At 39.3% G+C, this 18,885-nt stretch overlaps 1 protein-coding gene across 7 annotated transcripts in view; it reads right to left on the bottom strand.

The window, feature by feature from the left end:
• The window catches only part of BICC1 (BicC family RNA binding protein 1), a 335,063-nt gene that overhangs the window by 135,983 nt on the left and 180,195 nt on the right, over positions 1–18,885 (bottom strand). The gene's annotated exons all lie outside the window — the stretch shown is intronic.

Here is an 18,885-nt window from a genome sequence, read left to right as displayed (position 1 = left end):
ATCAAGAGCCTACTACTTCAGTGCCTCAAGTGCCAGGACCCAGAACAATAAGAAGTAATTCCTGGTGTTCACAAGCTTAGAGTCAAGTCACGGACACAGACAGAAAAGGCCACTGTTTGACAATGTGCTGGGTGGGGGCACAGAGCCAGCTCGCAAGCCGTGGCTCGGGCCCCTGTTGTGAAAGGTCGGGCCAGGGCTGGGCAAAGGTAAGTAAAGGGTTCCCCCAAAATAGAGCCTTCAAAATCACTCAAATCCTGAAAGCCAAGTAAAAGCAAATTTATAAATGAATTCATCAGTCACTAGACAGTCAGGAAGGCCCAATCAGGATGGATTTCTCACTGGTCACATTTTATCACTTATTGGTTCCGATTCCCATACATGTATCTTCAAAGTGACTAAAATTAGTTTCAGAATTTCCCTCTAGGTTGGCTAAGGTACCTTAAGAGATAAAATGGGGGAAAAAAAAAAAAAAGACCTTACATAATGCTGTCAGTGGGGAAGCAGGAAAAAAAAATAATCCATATACATTTTCTGAATTAAATAGTTGGGCCACCTAAACCAGTAAATTACATCAGGTGCCATAATTTCAATATTTAATAAAGATGCTTCTTTGTCAAAAGTCAGTGGAAGATATAACTTTCTGAAATCTTAATTATTTGCAGAGCTTCCCAGAAATCACCCTCCATATGCTCATCTCTTTTTATTAAACACCAATAGATGCTCCATGACGGAAGATAACATGCCAGAGAAAATATCATAATGGCCATCGAGTTGAAATGCCCTCTTTACACACATTCCCTCTAAACCTCACACTAGTCCAGTGTCTCTACTGTGTAATGAAGTGGTGGGACTCCAAAACCTTACACTCAACCTACCCACCTCAACACTGTCTTTGAAGGGAAGAGACGATATTCTAAGCTTAGTATATCTAATTCTAAAACCAGGGTTCTAGCTTGTGTACCACATGATTGCTGACATCTACACGTTTTTGGGGTTTTTTTTGGTTTTTTTTTTTTTTTTTTTTTTTTGTCTTTTTGCCTTTTCTAGGGCCACTCCCGCAGCACTTGGAGGTTCCCAGCCTAGGGGTCTAATCTGAGGTGTAGCCGCCAGCCTCAGCCACAGCAATGCAGGATCCGAGCCGCGTCTGCAACCTACACCACAGCTCATGGCAACGCCAGATCCTTAACCCACTGAGTGAGGCCAGGGATCGAACCTGCAACCTCATGGTTCCTAGTCGGATTCGTTAACCACTGAGCCACGACAGGAACTCCATCTACAGGTTCTTTGAACCACAATAAATGTCACACTCATCAGAGAAAACAAATTACTAGTTACTAGAATTTGGTGCCTATAGCTTATTTTCTCCACAGGACTAGGAAAAAAAAAAAAAAATCCGCTGAAGGTGGCCAGCCAAGGTCACTCACTAGGCTGCAATCCCCACACACAGCACTGGATGCCTTCTCAAGCACCTTGATTTGCTTGTCATTGTACTTAATCTAGTCATTAAAGGCAAGTGGCTCAAGAATCCAAGACCAGCTCTGCTCCTGTCTAGCTATGAGGTTGGGCAATTTACTTTCATCAGCCTCACTCTTTTCCTCTATACAATTAATTACTCAGTGTTGTTGCACTTTACTAAGAAAATATGTGGAAAAGCCCAAAGCACAGAGCACGGCACACATCGAATGCCAGGTGATACCCTTGCTATGCTCACTCTACCCTAATGACTGCTGGCCAGATGCCGTCCTAGACACCAGGGATACAACAGCAGACAAGACAGTGCTTCCCTCCAGGGGCTCGTGGTCCAAAAAGGAGAAGATAAGAGAAGCCACCATAAGGCACTGGGTACCAAGCTTCAGAGGGGACAGGGCAATAAGAGTGGATTGAGGGGATCCCAACCCAGTGGTTCTTGGTCAAAAAAAGTTATCTCAAGGCAATGCCTATGGAAATAGAAGAAAAGTGTCGGCTAGCTGGGGAAAGAGGGGGAAAAGTGACCAGGGCAGAATAGGTGTATGTGTCTAGAGAGTTCCAGAAGGGGGGAGAGCAGGTACCCCAGAGTGCCTGAGGGTGATTTAGAGCAGCGAGGTGCTCCAAGGACCACTTCATGCATCCAGGGCGAGGAATGTCTCACATCTTCTCCACCCTCTTAAGGCACTGTGCATGCACTTACGCAGTGGAGACCTGAAGATGCCACACCCCACCACAGCCAGGACCTGTGCTCCACTATTACTTGGTACAGATACACTCTGTGAACCAGTGGGGTAACAACCAACAGGAAGGGGCCATACTTACTGCACTTGAAGGCAGTCAAATTCCCCAGAGGAAGTTATCAATGAAGCTTTTCAAACAATCCTCTCCAGTGACCCCCAAGGCAGTTCCTACAGCTCAGACATCGCACACTGTGCATTGGTTTGACCTCAGCCAGTTACCCAAGTGGGACCAGAGCAGGAGAACAGGCTCAGAAGGAACCAGAAGGGTCCAGGAACCCTAGCAGTGGAGCTGTATTACTGGAACAGGGAGCTGGCAAGCATGTCCCCTGGTAGAAGCAGGGTAAAGTTGGAGGTCAGGGAGTTCAGAGGCAGAAATTAGGGCACTAGGCAAATCAGAGGCTCTGTATCTAGCATGTTATGCTTAAAAAGATGCCCTACATGGTCATCAAAACTAGTAGAGAGGGGAAATGGAAAAGGTGAGTTCAGGAAGCTGTGGCCAAAATCAAAGGAGCCACAAAACCTCTGAGAAGAAAATGACCATCTTACATCTTAAAAAAACAAAACAACAAAAAAACCCGCTAAAGTAATTTCCAGCTAGGTTTTTCTGTAATCTTATTATAGCCCATTTCCACCTTCAAAAAACCAAACCTCAGAGAACACACTACCTATTTTGAATCCTGTTCTATAGACATCAAATCCCACCTTAAACATTTTAAAGATTTTTAAATTCATAATCTGGATGGCTCTGCCTTAATATAGTGGCCAATGAATGGAGATCAGAGATAAAGCTAGGATTTCTCCTAGAGGTCAAAAGAGCTAGAAAGCTTACACGCAAGTTCCATGTGTTTTTTTTTTTTTTATTAGAGTTTATTAACAATGTTCTGTCAATTTCTGCTGTACAGCAAAGGGACCCAGTTATACATACATGTACATTATTTTCTTCATATTATCTTCTATCATGTTCTATCACAAGTGACTAGATACAGTTCCCTGTGCTATAACACTAGGACCTCATTGTTTATCCATTCTAAATGTAATGGTTTGCATCTACTAACATCAAACTCCAAATCCATCCCTCTCCCACCCCCTCCCTTGGCAACCACAAAACTGTTCTCTATGAGTCTGTTTCTGTTTTGCAGATATGTTCATTTGTGCCATATTTTGGAGTCTCATATAAGAGATATCATATGATATTTGTCTTTTTCTTAGTTCACTTAGTATGAGAATCTCTAGTTCCATCCATGCTGCTGCAAATGGCATTATTTTGTTCTTTTTTATGGCTGAGTAGTATTCCACTGTGTATTGTACCACATCTTCTTAATCCGTTCATCTGTCAATGGACATTTAGGTTGGCTATTGTGAATAGTGCTACAATAAACACAGGGGTGCATGTATCTTTTTCAATGAAACTTTTGTCTGGATATACGCCCAGGAGAGGGATTGCTGGATCATACTGGAGTTCTATATTTAGTTTTCTGAGGTACCTCCATACAGTTTTCCATACTGGTTGTACCAATTTACATTCCCACCAACAGTGCAGGAGGGTTCCTTTTTCTCCACAGCCTCTCCAGCATGTTTTTGTATACTTATTAATGATAGCCATTCTGACCTGTGTGAGGTGGTACCTCATTGTAGTTTTGATTTGCATTTCTCTAATAATTAGTGGTGTAGACCATTTTTTCATGTGCCTGATGGCCATCCACATGTCTTCTTTGGAGAAATGTCTATCAAGGTCTTCTGACAATTTTTCCATTGCGTTGTGTTTTTTTTTGCAGTTGAGTTGTATGAGTTGTTTGTATATTTTGGAGATTATAAGCCCTGTCGGTTGCATCCATTGAAACTATTTTCTCCCATTCTGTAGGTTGTCTTTTTGTTTTATTAAGGGTTTTCTCTGCTGTGCAAAAGCTTGTCAGTTCAATTAGGTCCCATTGGTTTGTTTTTATTCTATTGCTTTGGGATATTGACCTAAGAAAACATTTGTAAGGTTGATGTCAGAGAATGTTTGCCTATGTTCTCCTCTAGGAGTTTGATGGTGTATTGTCTTATGTTTAAGTCTTTAAGCCATTTTGAGTTTATTTTTGTGCATGGTGTAAGGGTGTGTTCCAGTTTCATTGATTTAAATGTAGGTGACCAGTTTTCCCACCACCACTTGCTGAAAAGACTTTTTCCTATTTTATATTTTTACCTTCTTTGTCGAAGATTAATTTACCATAGGTGTAAATTAATCTGGGTTTATTTCTGGGTTCTCTATTCTGTTCCATTCATCCGTATGTCTGTTTGTGTAATAGTACCTCACTGTCTTGATTACTGTAGCTTTGTAATATTGCCTGAAATCTGGGAGAGTTATGCCTCCAGCTTCAATTTTGTTCCCCAGGATTGCCCTGGCAACTCTGGGACTTTCATGGTTCCATATAAATTTTTGGATTGTTTGTTCTGGTTCTATGAAAAATGTCATGGGTAATTTAATTGGGATTGCAATGAACCTGTAGATTGCTTTTGGTAATATGGCCATTTTAAAGATATTAATTCTTCCAATCCAGGAGCATGGACTATATTTCCATTTCTTTGAATCCTCTTCAATTTCCTTAATTAATGTTTCATAGTTCTCACTGTATAAGACTTTCACTTATTTGATCAGGTTTATTCCTAGGTATTTAATTTTGAGGTGTTATTTTAAAAGTTACTGCATTTTTATATTCCTTTTCTAATATTTCATTGTTAGTATACAGAAATACAAACCATTTCTGAATGTTAATCTTGTATCCTGCTACTTTGCTGAATCATTGATCAGTTTGAGCAGTTTTTGTGTTGAGTCCTTAGAGTTTTCCATATATAGTATCATGTCATCTGCATAGAGTGACAATTTTACATTTTCTCTTCCAATTTGGATACATTTATTTCTTTTGTTTGCCTGATTTCTGTACCTAGGAATTCCAATATTATGTTGAATAAAAATGGTGAGAGTGCACATCCTTGTCTTGTTCCAGATTTTAGCAGGGAGGCTTTTAGCTTTTCTCCTTTGAATATTATATTGGCTGTGGGTTTGTCATAAATGGCTTTGATTACGTTAAGGTATGTTCTCTCTACATCCACTTTGGTAAGAGTTTTTATCATGAATAAATGTTAGATTTTGTCAAATGCTTTTTCTGCATCTAAGGAGATGATCATGTGGTTTTTTACTTTTCTTTTGTTAATGTAGTATATGACATTGAATCGCTTATATTGAACCATCCTTGTGAACTTGGGATGAATTCCACTTGGTCATGGGGTATAATATTTTTTATTGTCATTGGATTCAGTTGGCTAAAATTTTGCTGAGAATTTTTGTGTCTATATTTATCATGGATATTGGCCTATAATTTTCTTTTTTGTTCGTGTCTTTGATTTTGGTATTAGGGTGATGGTGGCTTCTTAGAATGTCTTTGGGATCATTCCTTCTTTAACCTTTTGGAAAAGTTTAAGAAGGATGGGTATAAGTTCTTTGTATGGTTGGTAGAATTTGCCTGTGAAGCCATCTGGTCCTGGACTTTTGTTTGTAGGGAGTGTTATTTTTACATATTCAATTTCATTTCCAGTGATTGGTCTGTTCAACTTATCTACTTCTTCTTCATTCAGTTTTGGTGGGTTATATGCCTCCAGAAAGTTGTCCATTTCTTCTGAGTTGTCAAATTTGTTGGCATATAATTGTTCATAGTATTCTCTTACAGTTTTTTTTTTTTCCCTGCAGTATCCATTTAGATTTCTCCTTTTTTTTTTTTTTTTTTTTTTTTGGCTTTGGCTTTGGCTTTTTAGGGCTGTACCCACTGCATATGGAAGTTCCCAAGCTAGGGGTCAAATCGGAGCTACAGATGCCGGCCTATAGCACAACTGCAGCGGCGCAGGATCCGAGCCATGTCTGAAATGTACAACACAGCTCATGGCAACACCAAATCCTTAACCCAATGAGCAAGGCCAGGGATCAAACCTGCATCCTTATGGATACTAGTCAGGCTCGTTAACTGCTGAGCCATGACGGAACTACCAGATTTCTCCTTTTTAATTTCTTATTTTGAATTCTTTCTCTTCTCTTCTTGGTGAGTCTGTCCAGAGGTTTCTCAATTTTGCCTACTCTTTCAAAAACCAGCTCTTGGTTTTCTTGATCTTTTCGATTGTTTTTTGAATCCCTATTTTATTGATTTCTTCTCTGATCTTTATGATTTCCTTCCTTCTGCTGACTTTAGGTTTTGTCTGTTCTTCTTTTTCTAATTCTTTTAGGTGGTAGGTTAAGTTGTTGACTTGAGATTTTTCTTCTTTTTTGAGGAAGGCCTGCATGGCTGTGACCTTTCTTCTAAGAATTACTTTGCAGCATCCCACAGATTTTGAATGGTTATGTTTTCGTTATTATTTGTCTTGAGGTATTTTTTAATTCCTCTTTTGATTTCCTCATTGACACATTTTTTTTTAGTAGCATGTTGTTTAGTCTCCACATAGTGAGTTTTTTCTCATTTCTTTTCCTGTAGTTGATTTCTAATTTCATGCATTGTGGTCAGACAAGATACCTGAAATAATTTCCATACTCTTAAATTTGTTGAGGTTAGTTTTTTGCTCAAGTATGTGGTCAATCTTTGAGAATGTTCCATGTGCACTTGAAAAGAATGTAATTCAGATTTTTTTTTTGGATGTAATGTCCTGAAAATATCAGTTAAGTCTAAATTTTCTATCGTGTCAATAAGGCATCTCTGTTGCCTTAATGATTTTCTGTCCAGAGGATATGTCCATTGATGTGAGTGTGGTGTTTAAGTCTCCTACTACTATTGTATTCCTATCAATTTCTCCTTTTATGTATGTTATTATTTGTTGTATTTGGGTGCTCCTATATTAGGGGCATATATATTGACAAGTATAATATCCTCTTCTTGAATTGATCCTTTTATTATTAAACAGAGTCCTTCTTTTTCTTTATAGCTTGCCATTTATTTATTTATTTATTTATTCATTTATTTTTGTCTTTTGTCCTTTTTAGGCCACATCTGCAGCATATGGAAGTTCCCAGGCTAGGGGTCATAGGAGCTGTTGCCACTGGCCTCCACCAGAGCCATAGCAATGCCAGATCCGAGCCGCATCTGCAACCTACACCACAGCTTGTGGCAACACCGGATCCTTAACCCACTGAGCAAGGCCAGAGATCAAACCTGCAACCTCATGGTTCCTAGTTGGATTCGTTTCCGCTGCACCACAATGGGAACTCCATATGGCCTCCATTTTAAAGTCTCTTTTGTCTGATATGAGTATTGCATCTCTCAATTTCCTGTCTTTTCCATACCCTCTCTTTCAATTTATATGTGTCCTTTGCCCTAAGGTGAGTCTCTTGTAGGCAACATATTGTAGGCTCTTGTTTTTTATCCAGTCTACCATTCTATGTCTTTTGATAGGAGCATTCAGCCCATTGACATTTAAGGTAATTATTGATAAACATGTATTTATTGCCATTTTAAACCTTGTTTTTCAGTTGCTTCTATGTTTTTCTTTCCTTTGTTTTTTGGTTGGATGATTTCCTTTTATTTTATGCTTGTGTCTTCCTTAGTTTTTGTGAATGTATTATTTGGTTTTGATTTGTGGTTGTCCAGTTTTTCAAGCTTATTAACCCCTTCCTATATCTGCTTGCTTTAGCTTGATAGTTCCATAGGCTCAAACACACGTTAAAAAAAAAAAAAAAGGAGTTCCCGTCGTGGCGCAGTGGTTAACAAATCCGACTAGGAACCATGAGGTTGCAGGTTCGTCCCTGCCTCGCTCAGTGGGTTAAGGATCTGGCATTGCCGTGAGCTCTGGTGTAGGTTGCAGAAGCAGCTCGGATCCCGAGTTGCTGTGGCTACAGCTCCTATTCGGCCCCTAGCCTGGGAACCTCCATATGCCGTGGGAGCGGTCCAAGAAATAGCAACAACAACAACAAAAGACAAAAAAAAAAAAAAAAAAAAGAGTTTAGATTTTCTTTCCTTCCCCACATTCAATGATTTCAAGTCCTTTTTTAACATCTTCATGCTTGTTCTTTTGCTGTTTCCTTGTGTTCATCGTCACTTTTACAATAGGTTTTTTTTTCTTTTAGGTCTGTATACTGGCTTATTTGATTACTTTCCAATGTGATTTCCTCCATACTATTTCTTCTTACATTTTTAAATAACAGGAGCCCTTTCGGTATTTCTTCTACAATGGGTTTAATACTGCTGTACTCTTTTAGTTATTGTTTTTTGGAGAAATTCATTATTTCCCCTTCTATTTTAAATGATATTCTTGCTGGGTAGAGTATTGCAGGTTGCAAATTTTTCCCTTTTGAACTTCAAATATCTTGCCACTCTCTTTGGGCCTATAGTGTTTCAGTTGATAGCCTTATGGGGGGGGAGTCCCCTTATAATTAACACTTTGTTTTTCTCTTGCTGCCTTCAGAATCCTCTCTTTATCCTAACTTTTGCCATTTGTATTATAATGCCTTGGTGTGGGCCTGTTTGGGTTCACCTTGTGGCCCTCTGTGCTTCCTGTATCTTGATACCTGTTTCATTTATATTTGGAAAGTTTTGGGCCATTATTTCTTCAAATATATTTTCAATCCCCTTTTCTTTTCCTTTTCCTTTAGGAATCCCTATTATGCATAGATTGGCCCATTTTGTATTCCCATAGATCTCTTATATTGCTTTTGTTTTTTCATTCCTCTGATTTATTCATTCTGCTCTTCAGTGCCTTTAACTCAGTTTGCATTTCTGCAAATGAATTTTCTAATTTTTCTTGGCTTCTCTTTATATTTTCTAGTTCCTTCTAAAGTAATCTGCATTACTGTTCATATCTGCTCTTAATTCCTTCATATTCACCCTTAATTCCTTCAGTATTTTCACTATCTCATTTTTGAACTTAGTGACTGTTAGACTGCAGAGGTCTGTTTCATTGTTTGCTCTTTCAGGTGAATTCTCTTGTTCTTTTAACTGAGAATGGCTCCTGAGTTTCTTCCTTTTGCTTGTATCTTTCTCATTCTGTGAGTTTAGGTAAACCAACTACTGTAGACATGGAGGGCTATTTATATGTGAGAATATTTTTCATAGTATTACAAGGATATTTTGTGAGGGCTTACTACTTCTTCAGTGTGTGCAGGCTGTCTGTCATCCCCTTGATAGAGTGCTGCACATGTTTCCAGGGAGATGGAGGCAATGGGCAGGGCTGGTAGCCAGTGCCTGGTTGCTGTGTGCTTGACAATGGCAAGGACCCGTGGGGAGGTGGCAGAGGCTGCTCCTGTTTGCAGGGCCCTGGGAAGTGGCAATGACCCTCTGGGAGGTGTTGGCAACACCCAGAGTCTTTGGCAGCAGCAACAGCAGGGTGTGTGAATTTCCAGGTGAGAGCAACAAGGGGTGGTGCTCAGTTGCAATACTCTCCTCTGCAGCAATCCATGAAGTGACTGGGGCAGTGCACTGTGCCTGTTCACAGACTCCTAGTGGCAGTGAGTACCTACCTCTGGACCCAGAGATGGCTACAGGAGTTTGCCCCCACTGCCCATAGCCCAAGAGCCCATGGGCACAGAGATATTCCTATGGTGGTCCTGCCCCTCCTCCTCTCGCCCTCCCAACAATGGCACCTTGCTTCTCCTATGGGCTCAAACCTCCTCCCACACTCCCTTGGCTGTGGTGCTCCACTCCCCAGCCCATGTTGCACTGCTCCCCAGCCCCTCAGGCTGTCTCCCAACAGCCAACCCTAGTCCTCTCCCCAGAACTGACCTCCAGAGCCTGAGTCTCAGCACCCAGCTCCCACCTGAGTGTCTCAGGCTGTGGTGTCTGGGGGTGGTGCTACCAACGGTCTGCGTAGCTCTCTCTCTGCTTTTCCCTGCCCAGTCCGGCTGCTGCACTTTTCTCCAAGGTTTTGAGGTTCCTCTGTCTTGGCTGATCTCCCGTCGGTCTAGCGGCCTCCCAGGGTGCAGGTTCCTTTCCTCTTTCACAGCTCCCTCTCAGGAAGGCTGGTCCCATCCTGATTCTTTTTTTTCTCTTCTTTTTTTTCTTTTGTTCTACCCAGTTATATGGTGGGTTTCTTGCCCTTTTGCGAGGTTTAAGGTCTTCTGTCAGCATTCAGTAGATGTTCTGTGCAAGTCGTTCTACATGGAATTTTTTTTTTTTTTTGTTTGTTTGTTTGTTTTTTTTTTTGATGTGTTTGTGGGAGAAGGTGAGCACCATATCTTACTCCTCCATCATCTTAATCCCACTCTCCCTGTTTTTAAAAAGATGTCTTAGGACTTCCAGATGACCCTGACCTAACAGCTTACTTTCCTCTTCTCAGAGGCCATGTACTTGAGTAAAACAAAAGTTTGGGTGTAGACATAGGAGACATTAAAAGTCACTGAGGAGACTGGGCTGTGCATGTAACATGCTCCTAGTGCATATAAAGGGTCAGCACATTGGGAAAGGAGATGAGCAGGAGCAACTATCAAAGGAACTGTGGGCAATGGCTCACCATCTTCATAAAATCCTGACAGATTTAATAGAGAACCATGAGAATTAAAGAGACATTTTTTTAAGCATGGAATTAGGAACACTGAAGCAATTCATTCTATGGATCTTGTAATGTATGAAAACACTGACACCTTTTCAAGATGACAATGCAATTTCCATAATCCAAGTAATTCCTGCAAAACTTCATAAAGAAATCAATTTTCAGAAACCTCTGATATGCCCTAATTCTTATGGCAAATGAGGATGATGTCCAAAAACTTCAGTTGCATTCATTCAAGGAATAATTCAATTAAGTGGCTAACTCCAACCAACCCCTCTCCAAAAATTAATATGTTGATGCCCCCCAGATGTGTGAAATTTGAACTGAAAGTTAAGAAACACACCTAAAATGACTAGTGCTTCCTTGTGAAACTATATAAATACCCTGATGTCAGTTAAGCTAGGAATGCCAAGGTATGCAAAGCCACAAAACCTCTGAGAAGTAGTAGCATTGGCTGCATAGTGGTGAGCATAGTTGGCTTCCACAAAACCTCTGAGAAGAAAATTCCTATCCTCTATCTCAGAGAAAAAAATCCTGAAGTGAGTTCCAGCTAGGGTTTTCTTTTTTTCCTAAATTGTATTACTGTCCTGGCTTCCACTTTTGTAAACTTAAGGCTCAAATAACCAACATCTGATGTTGAATCATTTTCAATAAACATTAAATGACACCTGGAATATTTTAAAGACTTGTTCTAACTCATAATTCTGAATACCATCTCAAATAGGTCAGTATCAACTTCTGGACATCTTCACTATCGAAAGATTCTCTTCTCAATTCTACCAATTCCTGCTAGGATTCTTTAGCTATTCTCTCATAATAGGCAGCAATTCTATATGACATACGGAGAGAGGAGATTTTGGAGGGGTCCATCTAAAAAGGAAATTATTTGAAAAATAAATTTCTGTTGTCAGAGTTACTATACTCATTACTTACAGGAAATTAATCATTAAACTGGAACTCAATTCTTATACCAATCTCAGATACAATGAACTGCAAATATTCACAGTAACAAAAGAATCTGACCTAAGAATACCAATTTGAAATATATGAAGCAATTAAAATTAAGATTAGTGATGTAAGAATACCTGCTTTTATTGTTAATCTTTAAAGTTTATTTCTTCCTGGTGAAAAATATGATGAAGACAGAATGCTACAGATAGATAATAGTTTTGGAAGCTAAAGAGCCATCTTAATGTTGTAATTCATATTTGCTTTTCATAAACATGGAGTAGTTTATCTGATCAAAGAGTAATAGCACTGCTTTTTATATTTAAAAGGTTCTTAAGTAAACATGGAATCATATATTCTTTTTTTTTTAGGTCCACATTTTTTAAATGATTTTTATTTTTTCCGTTATAGTTGGTTTACAGTGTTCTGTCAATTTTCTACTGTACAGCAAAGTGACCCAATCACACATACATATATAGATTCTTTTTCTCACATTACACTCCATCATGTTCCATTACAAGTGACTAGATATAGCTCCCAGTGCTATACAGCAGGATCTCATTGCTTATCCATTCCAAATGCAATAGTTTGCATCTACTAACCCCGGAGGAATAATATGATCTTATTTTGGTTTTAGTTTCTGCAGAAAGAAAGGGAGAGAGAGAGAGAAGGGTAATGTTTATAGAAGTTACAATACAGAATTTTTTTACTTTAATTTTAAAATTTTTATTTTTTATTGATATATAGTTGATTTACAATGTTGTGTTACTTTCAGATGTACAACAAAATGATTCAGTTATACATACACATATATCTATTCTTTTTCAGATTCTTTTCCCATATAGGTTATTACACAATACGGAGTAAAGTTCCCTGTGCTTGTTGATTCTCTATTTTATATATAGTAGTGTGTACATGTTAACCTCAAACTCCTAATTTATCCCTCCCCCTTCTACCTTCCCTTTTTGGTAACCATAAGTTTATTTTCAAAGTCTTTGGGTCTTTTTCTGTTTTGTAAATAAGTTTATATGTGTCCTTTTTTAAGATTCCACATATAAGTAATATCATATGATATTTACCATTCTCTAACTTACTGCCCTTTGTATGGTAATCTCTAGGTCCCTTGATGTTGCTGCAAATTGCATTATTTCATCCTTTTTTACAGCTAAGTAATATTCCATTGCATATATGTACCACATACTCTTTATCTATTCCTCTGTCTATGGACATTTAAGTTGCTTCTGGAAGTTTTCTGACTGGAAGAAAAAATTTCATCACAGATTTACATGGAATCATTTAAATCATTGCACTTCTCTTAAATAACCTGCCAAAATTAGAATGAAATAAACAATCTCATCAAATTCTATAAGTAGTCTCATTCACGATTTAAAAAAACAAATTTCCATTTATATTCTTCCATGCTCAAGTCACAGGAGATTTTTTTCCATCTCCAACAAATTCCAGATTAGCATACCATGTGGAAAGAGAACATACCTACAAGTCTTCACTATACTACACATTCTGAAAGTCTGTAGCAATTATAGGATAAAACCTTACAGCTGAAGGAAACCTTGCCAAACCAGCAACATTCTACTGACAGGCTTATTTCACCAAATTCTTCAATCCAGATGTAAAGTTAAAAATCCACAGGTAAGTAACCAGCATATCAGATCAACCCAACCCAAGTCTCTTTTTACTGACTTTACTTGAAATATTTATTCTTAGGCCAGGAAAAGAATGCTCAACATTTACACTGTAAACTATTGAAAATTCATCATTCAAAATGGCTACCAGCTGGGAGCCATCTGCAACCTGCTTAGCCAAAAGGCCAGCTCAAACTCATGTGTGCTCTACTTTCCTTCTAACAATAGAGAAACAAGATCTATCTTCATGGAGAGGCTGTTTAAAGTTACTTCATGTACTAACGGACTATGAGTCAATCTGCTGACCTTCACATGAAGGGAGCTAAGCGAGAGAAGAGCCAACTACAAAACACTGCGAAGTGGAGATGGGAAAGCAGTGAACTTCTCACACGAGGGGATGTCTAAAAGCTGAGGATGTTTATTTTGCTGAAACATTAGAGGCCTCTGTTCTATTTCACTTTAAATCCAAGAAGTGTATCTCAATGATTCAGTTTTTCATCATGACCAGAACAACTGCTCACATATGCCTGACATCCACATACATTCCCCACGTTCTCACAGTATTCTTGTAAATCAGACATGTGAAACCTTTTTTTTTTTTTTTTTTTTACAAATGAGGAAATCAGGATTCAAAGAGATGAAGCAGCAGATCAGCATGTGGCAATGCCTAGCCAGATGAGAAGTCACGTGACTCCCCAGGCAAGGGCAAACTGTTCCACTTGGTTATGAAAGATGCAGGAGGTACCACGTACTCACCGGAGGTTTGTTCTCTGCACCCTTCCATGAACATTCAAATGCTTTCTGGCAGCAGAATGGCTGTCCCTCGACATTCTGATTATTTAATGACAGAGTGGTCCAGAGATGACCTAAGAACAGTTCAATCCAGGGACATATCCCCACTCCACACATCTATGGAAAATGTGGAAAGCATGTGGTTGTCACGGTGACACAAAAGAGGGCCACACTGTGTGGCCAGTACTACAGATGCTGCACGTCCAACAAAGGGCAGTAAAATCCACCCAAGATATCCACAGAGGAGATCCTGCTGTGGTGCAACAGGATAAGCAGCGTCTTGGGAGTGTTGGGATGCAGGTTCAATCCCTAGGCTGGCACAGTGGGTTAAGGATCTGGCATTGCTGCAGCTGTGGCTTAGGTCGCATCTGCGGCTTGGATCTGATCCCTGGCCTGGGAATTCCATATGCCACGGGGCAGTGAAAAAAATATACATATTTATATCCACAAAGACTGTCCTGGCTTTGCAGTTTTTTGTTGTTTTTGTCTTTGTTTTTTTTTTTGCACACTTTTGATATGCACAGATTTTAGTTACCACAGCTCAATTAAACACCACCAATCCCTCAATGACACAAGTTTACATTCCAGTTACTAAAGCATATTAATTGTGATTATGAGCAGTTTCATCAAATAGAAATTCCACTGCCCCTTCAGTACACAAATCAATCCATGTATAACAGATGCTCCTCTTGATCAGTGACCAATCACATGGCTTCTTTCAGAGTCTGCCTGTGCTTACTCATGGGACATCTGTAATCAGTTCATGCACAGACAGCAAAGCAAGGAATTGTGCTGACTTCCCGTCTTCCAGTGATAAAACCAAGTGACAGGAAAATGGATAACCAAAAGCGAAAATTGCCCAACAAAGATGAAAGTGCAGCAGAGAAACAAAAAAAAAAAAATCATACTGCTGGAATTGAAATTTGAGTCAGATGTCAACTGAGTGCAGAATCAAGAGCTAACAGAAGGAATGTTGACACTGTTTGTGTGACTCTGAATACACATCCAGGGGACTTTAGGAAGACAAAGGTATCAACGTAAAGAATGAGAGCTGTTGGCACAAAGATTAATATGTCCCAAGGGAGGTGATCTAGCAAAATAATTCACATTAAAGAAAAAAAGCCTCTGGAAGATATTTCACAACTTTGAAAGTACAAAGGATAAAATATTGGGATTTGATCCAAACTTATGATTAGGACAATTCAAGGCACAGAAAAGATGCTCTCTCCAAACTGTAAAGTTACACAACACTAGGAAAGCCACTGCTGTTGCAACTTGACAAATTTTTTAGAAAGAAAGAAATCCCATTAATTCTCAATGTTTCTAATATTTAAAGTGTTCTGAATAAACATTAATTTTACTATTTTTTTCAATTTCCTATACATTTATGACTGAGAGTAAAAGGTTTTTTTTTAATGTTTTGACAAAAAAATTTTTAAAGTTGCAGAGCTTTCCATTTTCCCATTGACTGCTAAAAGGGCTCTGCACGGTTTCAGCTTGCATGGTCATTTTCAGGGTCCCACATCACCATGCAAGGTAAGGACTACCTTTTATACCCCACTGAAAATCACTGATAAAGGTCTTCAAACTGTTCATACTCTAGGCGGCTTTAGCTACTTTATTTAAGGAATTTCAGAGAATGCTTACTTTTCAATCAAAACCTAGCTCAAAAGTGCCCTCCACTGTGAAAACCCCTCCAACTTTCCCAGGCAGAGGTCAGCTATCTCTCTCCCCTCTCCATTCTCACTTTGTTGTAGCAACATTACAGTGTTTCTTTTTTTTTTTTTTTTCATTTTTTAAAGATTTCACTGAAGTATAGTTGATTTACAATATTGTGATAATTACTGCTGTATTACAAAGTGATTCAGTTATATATTTACGCACATCCATTCTTTTTCAGATTCTTTTACCACATAAATTATCACAGAATATTGGGCAGAGTTCCCTGTGCATACAGTAGGTCCCCATTTAATGCTTCTTCCTTTGCTAGGTTACCAATCCTACCAATGAGTTGGGCTCTTGGTGACTGTATTTTGTTCATTTTTAAACCTCAGAATCTAGCACTTAGGATCTCAATAAGCATCAGTAAAGTAATTAGCAGTGATGAAGAAGCTAATACGAAAGGAACAGGAGACTTTCCCTTTACATAAGACTTTCCAATCACAGAGTATATTCATTCCATCTACAACGTCTCCTTTAACTCATCCAAAACATGGTATCTTTGAGCTTTAGTAAGCTTATCAGAATCAACAACCTGAGTGGATATTCATTAAATGAAAGCAAATTCTAAATCACTGACAAGATTAAATCTCCCAGGTATATTGCATTATAATAGAGAAAAAAAAAAAAAAAAACGTTGCAACCAAAATGTCTGAAGTGGTGAGGTAAGTACAGTGGTAAGCAAATTGGGCCAGGTGTAGGCTGAGTAATGTGGGAAACTAAGTTTTGTTATTTTTGTTGCAGCCTATGGTTGGCACAGGCTTGAAGGGAAGGGACATGCCTGGCCATTTTTTAAAACTTTCTAAATGTTGGCACCTATTTCAATAATGTAGAGAACACTTTGTGAGGAGTGGGAAAGCATGGTTCCCACTTCTTGATCTGTGCTCCAATCAAACCAAGGAGAATTTTCATGGGGTATGAGTGGGCTATTCATGAAGACCTATAATATTAGTGAAAAATTGGTTTCCTAGTTCACCTGGGACATAAGGATCTGTGAAAAATTTTTTTGGCCCCACCTATGGTATGTAGACGTTTCCAGGCCAGGGATTGAACCCATGCCACAAAAACGACCCAAGCCACTGCAGTGACTACACCGGATCCTTAACCCTTAACACGCTGCACCACACAGGAACTCCAAGAACCTGTGATTCTTAAGGCTTTTTCATTCTCCAAATATCATTTTATTCTAATTTCTCAGAAAGATTAACTAGATCACTACCTGACATCATGAGTAGCTATAAAGAGATTTATTGCACTTGAACTATCAGAGTATAACTTTTGTGGAACTTGAGTATAAGAATGTATAAATTGGGGTGTGGGTATAATACTATTGATATTTTAACAAAATCAAGTTAACAAGCTTTGACTGTTAATTTCTTTTTTTTCTTTTTAGGGCCATACCTGCAGCATATGGAAATTCCCAGGCTAGGAGTCGAATTGGAGCTGCAGCTGCTGGCCTACACCACAGCTACAGCGACACAGGATCTGAGCCAAGTCTGTGACCTATACCACAGCTCACAGCAACAGTGGATCCTTAACCCACTGAGTGAGGCCAGGGATCAAACCCGCATCCGCATGGATACTAGTTGGGTTCATTTCTGCTGAGCCACGACAAGAACTCCCTGACTGATTTCTAGTCTCTGATTTTATGCCTAGTTATATAGTTACACGAATCCACATTATATGCTTTTTTAGGCAATACATTTTACCAGCCAGCTCATCTTAATCTTCTCAAAACAGTCTTTCTTAGCTAAGTAATCCCCAATGTCTTTGCTGTTGATGGGTAATGACGGATCAGCCCAACAGTACACCTATAATGGCATCCCTGAGACATCAAAAAGAGAGAAAATTCTACGTAGGCTTTGCTACTACAACAACTCCAAAGGGAGTGTTGGTCAGTGGATGAACACAACAAAACTTAGGTTAAATGGCCTGAATGAGTCATCAAGAGGCTTGGTTCTAAACACTTAGGGACTCAAGCTAAAGAAGGCCCTCTCATTTTATAGCCACCATCTGGAAACATGGCCTCCTCAGTCTCTCTTTGGGAGAAAAATCCTTCATCAATTTTGTATTGCCTTGGCCTGGAAGAGAAACACACTACCCCTCCCACAGCCCATTGGTCATGACTGCATATACATCTCTGCAGGGAGCAACTGAATATTGGTGGGCATTACTGCCTCTGCCAAGACAGTCCTTTAAAAGGTTCAACACCAGGAGTTCCCGTCGTGGCCGGTGGTTAACGAATCCAACTAGAAACCATGAGGTTGCAGGTTCAATCTCTGGCCTCGCTCAGTGGGTTAAGGATCTGGTGTTGCCGTGAGCTGTGGTGTAGGTTGCAGATGTGGCTTGGATCTGGTGTTGCTGTGGCTCTGGCGTAGGCCGGGGACTACAGCTCCGATGAGACCCCTAGCCTAGGAACCTCCATATGCCACAGAAGCGGCCGGCCCTAGAAAAGCCAAAAAAAAAAAAGTTCAACATCAGTTGTTGAGGAACTTCTTCCAAAGTAAAACCATCCCTTGCTCTTTCGTTTTAGAATCCAGACTCATATACAGAGCTTTTTAAGCATATCTCCACCTTGATATCTCACTAGCTCCCTAAACAAGTTTACACCGAACACAGTCTTCTCCATGCAATTTGACATTGTAAGCTGTAAACTGAGAATCCAAAAAATCAATCCAATTATCTCAGAGTGATGCCACACACAGCGCAAGTGGTTAGGTTAAAAACAGGCATGCTGAAACTCAACAAAAAACAAACAGCTTCATCCAAAAATGGGCAAATGACTTGAATAGACATGTCTCTAGCAAAGATATATAAATGGCTAATAAGCACATGAAAAGATTCTCAAAATCACTGGTCATTAGGAAAATGTAAGTCAAAAGTATAATGAGATATGGGAGTTTCCTATGGTGCAGTAGATTAAGAATCTGGTATTGTCACTGCAGCAGCTCAGGTTCCACTGCTGGCTCAGAAACATCCACATGCCACAAGCATGGACAAAAAAAAAAAAAAAATTACAACGAAATATCACCTCACACCCATTGGAATAGCTATTATAAAAAAACAAAAATAAATAA

This window comes from Sus scrofa, chromosome 14 (assembly GCF_000003025.6).
Source record: "Sus scrofa isolate TJ Tabasco breed Duroc chromosome 14, Sscrofa11.1, whole genome shotgun sequence".
NCBI classification, from domain to species: Eukaryota; Metazoa; Chordata; class Mammalia; order Artiodactyla; family Suidae; genus Sus; species Sus scrofa.
The sequence above is the reverse complement of the archived record's forward strand: the minus strand, read 5'-3'. Positions and strand labels throughout refer to the sequence as shown.